This window comes from Triticum dicoccoides, chromosome 2A (genome assembly GCF_002162155.2).
Source record: "Triticum dicoccoides isolate Atlit2015 ecotype Zavitan chromosome 2A, WEW_v2.0, whole genome shotgun sequence".
Taxonomy (NCBI): Eukaryota; Viridiplantae; Streptophyta; class Magnoliopsida; order Poales; family Poaceae; genus Triticum; species Triticum dicoccoides.
Genome location: NC_041382.1, coordinates 120,977,248 through 120,984,380, shown reverse-complemented (window position 1 = coordinate 120,984,380; position 7,133 = coordinate 120,977,248).

Below are 7,133 nucleotides of genomic sequence, written 5' to 3'. Positions count from 1 at the left end.
CGGCGAGGCGGCTCCAGGCGAGGGCCACGAGGCCATTCCCGATCCGATCCGGATCGGGGGAAGAGGGAGACGTGGGGAGTGGGGGGGAGAGTGTGCGGTTAGGGTTTCGGGGATGTGGGTTATGGGGAGGCCGGTTGGGCCAAGGGGGAGCTGGGCCGGCCTGGCAGGTCGTGGCCCAGTTGGGCCGGTGGCCTGCTGGGCCGGAGCCCCGGGGGTTTCTCTTCCCTTTTTTTTGTTCCTTTTTTTCCATTATCTCTTATTATTTGTTTTCTGTTTAATTCATTTAAAAGTATTTAGGCATTTTATAAAAATGTGCTTTCTGCACTATAATTACCTATGCCATTTTTGGCACAGCCCGAACATTTTAGTTTAATATTTTTAAAACTTTTGTCGTTTGATTGATTTAGGATTTAAATTTGAAACGGTTTCCAATTAACCCGAGATTAATTACAGTGACAGAGGTGATGTGTCATCATTAGTAGGGGATTACTGTAGCTCGATTATCCGGGCGTCACAATTCTCCTCCACTACAAGAAATCTCGTCCCGAGATTTAAGAGGGGAGTAAGGGGAAAGACTAGGTTACGATATTCTAACGGATCTTCTCGAAGAAGTTAATCCCTTTCGTTGATGTCTTCAATTCTTTATTCCGATGCATCATGATAAACTTGTCATCATTTCTTCGGGAACTCCATCGTACTTACGAAAGGATAAGGGGCAGCTCACTACGACATAATGCTTTTGAGGGAAACAATCTGGGGTTAACCCATGAATTAGTATAAGATTATCTCACGAGTTGAACATATGAAATACCTCGAGAGGAAGGTACGAAGGTACCATAAGAGGCTCCAAGCGGATAGATAGTTGCTTGAAGCCTGAACCAGAGTGAGAAAGGGGTTCAGAGTAGCGAGAGTAAGTATTGCGTCTGATACCAGAATAGATCACTAGGACAGTGGCCCGTGAATTACATACGAGTCCACGCGCGAGGAATAACTTTGGGAATAGGGGGTGTACAGGACAGTCAGGTTTCGATCCTGTGGAATTGTGGGTTATGGGCCCACCATGTGGTTTTTTTATTAATATTATTATTTTTTTAATAGGAGCAGTGACATCTTTCACGGTCATGATAGCAAGGCATGTCAGAGAGTACCATGTCAGTTATGTCGGCAACAACGTTGGTACCAAGGGCGAGGGACGAAGAGAACCACCTTCCTGCTCGTTGAACGAGGCGGACCAATAGGCAAAGTTCTCGTCCATCGGCGGTTACAGGAAGTCATCAACAGTAGAAACAGGGTTACACCAGACAGGAAGGTACACCGAGGTGTTTACCTAAGCAAGGGATTACCACTGCTCGGTTAAGTAGTTTACAAGAAAGTTTGAACAAAACAACGGGAAGGAAAATGTGCTTAAACATGTATATCAGGGGTATATCCTTCCCAAGGACAAGCAGAGCAAGATATCCATGACAGGATATTATGTAGAAAACTCCTTAGGTAGGGGAGAGAAATTTCATGACATTACCCATACAACGGTGTTTGGATAATTGAGCAAGAAACATTTAGCATTGGGCTTCAAATGTTCTTGTTGAAAATCATAGTATCACAGACATGCTTCGAGATAGCATTGACATGGTCTTCAAGCAAAGGCAGGTTTTTAGATACTCAATGGATCCATCAGGAACAGTTTATAACATAGGTCTTACAATTTCCTCCAAGAAGAATGGTTATCCTTGCAAATAAACCATAATGATAGGTCCTCCAGCCAGGGGGGGGGGCTAGGCATGACATCCTGTTACCAGGTCATCAAAGGGCCAACAACATAACTCATGGAAAGTTGTCCCAACCATCATATCTGACCGAGATTTAGATCTGATTGGTGTAATGATACCTCAGACTCAGGATGTCCGAGAATAAAAGGTGCAACACAAATAGACGAAATGACATTTCAGGATTCTCAGGAAATGAACTATGGGAGTGGGTTCCTGAAACAATAGTTCATCATTAAACCAAGGAGAGGAGGAGGTGGCTGATGGGCTCGGCGATAATCCATCGAGATTTCCGACAAGATGGATTTCCACAATTATGTGAACAAGGAGATAACATTTGTCAGATCAAATGGTATAATGATGTATGCTCGAGGAAACATACTCAATTAAACATTGGTTGAAAGGTGCACCCGAATATGGGTTGGGTTGCACGATCAATGTTAGAGTGGTGACTTGACGAACAAAAGAATTAGAATGAAACTCGACCATTACTTCAAAGCAATAGGGTTGCTAGAAGTTTTGAATTCACACCTCATAGTTCAATTGTCGGTATTCCGGTTAGAGACAACACGGGTACCAAGAAAGAATGGTGAGGGTGAGAAGTATCACCATACCAAGAATTCTTAAGAGGTGGAGTAATCCTCACGACCTTCTTGACATAAAAGATGGTAATACTCCATGGTAAAGAAGAACAAATGCTAGGTAGCAAGGAACTCGAGATATAACACAGAACACAAACAAGTTTTTGTTGGAGGGAACGCAATAAAGAGGTCGATGACAACACAAATCATCGAGGGCAAGGATGGTATTTCTCATCATTAATTCAATTGATATCCTGGAAGAGCATCAGAATGTAGATGGTGATCATGACACATTTGTCGAGAGATTCCACGAAGATGTAATCGATCCGCGATCACATCAAGTCAAAAGAATGTTGAAGCAAGAGGTTATTGGAACCATAGGTACGACACAAACTTGAAATCAAGATTGTTGTTCAAGGCGAACTGATATGACGAGGAAGATCGACGTAAGCTTAGCTCATTGTCAAAAGTTGTGCTCCGGGATTAAGGACCAGGTAGCACAGTTAAAATTTAGCATGGTAATGATAGAGCCGATCAGGCTAGGAATGACATGATCGGGTACAAACTCGTAAGTAAAGAATATTAGTAAGAGTTGTTGAACCGTAATGCGGACTCGGTTCAGTTATCGGTGTCTTTGAGTGTTTAATAACTCAGAGCCCATGAAAAATTGTAATCAGTGAGTATGTAGTACTTGATGAAGAACTCATAGGAAGTTATGCAGTTCCAAGATAATCTCGAGATACCATGGGGTAATACTCGACGACAGATCAAAGTAGAGGTTGTACCGGGGTATTGATCCACAGAATACAAGTGCTTACACTTGCATCGAAAATGGTATTTAAAGGAGAACATGGTCGGAACCACGATTGTAAAAGGCCATACCCCAGATATAAGATGAACTTATATCAAGGGAATAATTAATTTTAAAAGAAGCTTCGATGAGAAGATGTACATCGGGTCCATGGGCATGAACACAAAGTTCAAGGTCGACTCCCACTTCTCCAAGGCATAACCTTTCATCCACTTCTCGTGTTCGATTAAGTTGCAGTGTTGAAATTTTATCTGGCGAAGCACCAGAAGAGTATGACTCGTAAAACTTTCGGGTTCACACAGTCTAGAGAAAGCATATGTTCAACCCTTAGTGGCTTCTTAGAAACATATACCACAAGTTTCAAGAGTAAATAACACAAGCCCGAAAGCAGAGTATGGTTGGCCAAGCGGAGGATACAACTTAACAAAGGCATTAGGTATCAGGGGAAGAACTCACAAAGTGATCAAATGTGAAGGACACTGTCGGATAATAATCCAACAGTGGATATGGCGATCCACAATGGGGCTGATATGAGTATCGATACCCAATCAGAGGAAGAAAGATTGCAAATGCATCGGTTTATAGAACAGCTGAATAGTTCAATGCTTAATTAGCAAAGTAATTATGATTTTCAAATCAAGGGATCAGGAGCAAATGCTCTGATCAAGAATGGATAAGCTGAATAGAATTAGGGATACAATCAACGACAATTGGACTGGTCGAGAACCAATTCCAGTTAAAAGAATGGCAGCTCAGCCAGAAAGGTAATTTATAAGGATCAGCGATGATTGCGCGTATTCACAAACATATTGAGTCAATAGACCCAAAATGATAATGACAAGGAATGTCAATAAGACTACGAGACTTATGGGATTAACCATAATGCGAGCAAGCAAGAATTTCAAGAGCCAAAGGCTCCAGAGGATTTTCGGAAGATCGAATAGTATTTTGAAGACTTTTGTGAAACTCATGAACAACTGGGGATGAGCGGATACTCGATAAGTGCAATAATTAACCGTAGGGGTATTCAGGTGACAAAGAACAGCAAGGCAGTAAGCTCAAAGGAGTATCAAAACAACGACGAGTTTTTCAGGTTATCTTCTAATAACAAGACCAACTGGGGATGAATGTAAGAATAACAACTGCAAGTAGTTATCCATAAGGGTTTGCGGTGGAAGGGGAATTGCAAACGCGATGAACACAAGTTCTTGGGTTAACAGCGGAGAGTATCTTCAGGGTCTTCTGGTGCAGCAGACGATCATCAGTAACAAGGGGCTCTCCGGGTGAAAGTGATAACGAGATCCTATTGTTAGATTTAGTAAACTTCATTTAACCCGAATAGAGGAGAGATCAGAGTCCCAGAGTAAAGGTCGAGGAGTAAAAGATCCTACTACCACCCAATGGCGACGTGTGCCCACAAGACACACAGCCATGTTAGTAAAAGTTTTGCAATGTCTAGACTCAACTTCGGCCAAGGAGTTGGAAGGGGGATTCCTACAGGTAGTCGGCTCTGATACCAACTTGTGACGCCCCCGATTCAATCGTACACTAATCATGCACGCAAACGTGTATGATCAAGATCAGCGACTCACGGGAAGATATCACAACACAACTCTAAAATAAAATAAGTCATACAAGCATCATAATACAAGCCAGGGGCCTCGAGGGCTCGAATACAAGTGCTCGATCATAGACGAGTCAGCGGAAGCAACAATATCTGAGTACAGGCATAAGTTAAACAAGTTTGCCTTTAAGAAGGCTAGCACAAACTGGGATACAGATCGAAAGAGGCGCAGGCCTCCTGCCTGGGATCCTCCTAAACTACTCCTGGTCGTTGTCAGCGGGCTGCACGTAGTAGTAGGCACCTCCGGTGTAGTAGTCGTCATCAACGGTGGCGTCTGGCTCCTGGGCTCCATCGTCTGGTTGCAGCAATCGAGTAGAGATGGGGGGAAAAGGGGGGAACAATGCAACCGTGAGTACTCATCCAAAGTACTCGCAAGCAAGGAGCTACACTACATATGCGTGGATATATGTGTAAAGGGCCATATCAGTGGACTGAACTGCAGAATGCCAGAATAAGAGGGGGATAGCTAGTCTTATCGAAGACTACGCTTCTGGTCACCTCCGTCTTGCAACAGGTAGAAGAGAGTAGGTTGAAGTCCTCCAAGCAACATCACATAGCAATAATCCTACCCGGCGATCCCCTCCTCGTATCCCTGAGAGAGAGCGACCACCGGTTGTATCTGGCACTTGGAAGGTTGTGTTTTATTAAGTATCCGGTTCTAGTTGTCATAAGGTCAAGGTACAACTCCAAGTCGTCCTGTTACCGAAGATCACGGCTAGTCGAATAGATTAACTTCCCTGCAGGGGTGCACCAACTTACCCAACACGCTTGATCCCATTTGGCTGGACACACTTTCCCGGGTCATGCCCGGCCGCGAAAGATCAACACGTCGCAGCCCCACCTAGGCTCAACAGAGAGGCCAGCACGCCGGTCTAAACCTAAGCGCACAGGGGTCTGGGCCCATCGCCCATAGCACACCTGCACATTGCGTACGCGGCCGAAAGCAGAACTAGCCCCCTTAATACAAGAGCAGGCTTACGTTCCAATCCGGCGCGTGCCACTCAGTCGCTGGCGTCACGAAGTGCTTCGGCTGATACCACGACGCCGAGTGCCCATATCTTTCCCACGTAGTTGGTTAGTGCGTATAGGCTCGTAGCCAACCCAGATCAAATACCAAGATCTCGTTAAGCGTGTTAATTATCCGCGAACGCCGAACAGGGCCAGGCCCACCTCTCTCCTAGGCGGTCTCAACCTGCCCTGTCGCTCCGCCACAAAGATCCACTCGCGGGTGCTCCACCAGCCGACCCGACTTTAGTGTCCACATGTATCATGTATAAAGTGTATAGTATATACCCGTGATCACCTCCCGAGTGATCACGGCCCGATAGTATAGCACGGCTGACGGACAAGAATGTAGGGCCACAGATGGAAATACTAGCATCCTATACTAAGCATATAGGATTGCTGGTAAAGGTATCAACAGTAGTAACAAGGACAGGCTATGCATCAGGATAGGTATAACGGAAAGCAGTAACATACTACACTACTCTAATGCAAGCAGTATAGAGTAGAATAGGCGATATCTAGTGATCAAGGGGGGGCTTGCCTGGTTGCTCTGGCAAGAGAGAGGGGTCGTCAACTCCGTAGTCGAACTGGGCCGCAGCAGCGTCGGTCTCGTAGTCTACCGGAGAGAAGAGGGGGAAGAAACAATGAATACCATGTAAACATAAGCATATCGATGCATGACATGACAAGTAATGATGCTAGGCGGGCCCTAACGTGGTATGAGGTGGTACCGGTTAAGGGGGGAAACATCCGGGAAAATATCCCCGGGGTTTCGTGTTTTCGGGCAAAGGAGCCGGAGGGGGAAAGTTGCGGGTTCGATAGGTTAGGGGTGTGTGGCGGACGAACGGACTGCGTATCCGGATTCGTCTCGTCGTTCTGAGCAACTTTCATGTTGAAAATATTTTAATCCGAGTTACGGATTAAAAGATATGATTTTCTAAAGATTTTATTAATTTCTGGAATTTAATTAATTATTTATCCCAACATTATCCAGAATAGTAAATGATGACGTCAGCATGACATCAGAGTGATGTCAGCAGTCAACGTTGACCATTGACCTGGTCAACCTGACGTGTGGGTCCAGTGGGACCCACCTGTCATTCTCTGTTTAGGTTAATTACAGATTAGTTAATTTAATTAGTGATTAGGTTAATCTAATCAGGATTAATTAACTTAATTAATTAATTAATTAATTAATAACTAATTTTATTAAACCATTTTTATTTTTAATTATTATTTTTATTTTTAATTCTAATTCTCTTTTTTTTAATAAAACGTTATGGGGCGTGGGGCCCCATTGTCATAGGGCCAATGGGGGCCTTAGCGTTACGGGCATGCGGGCGTGCGCC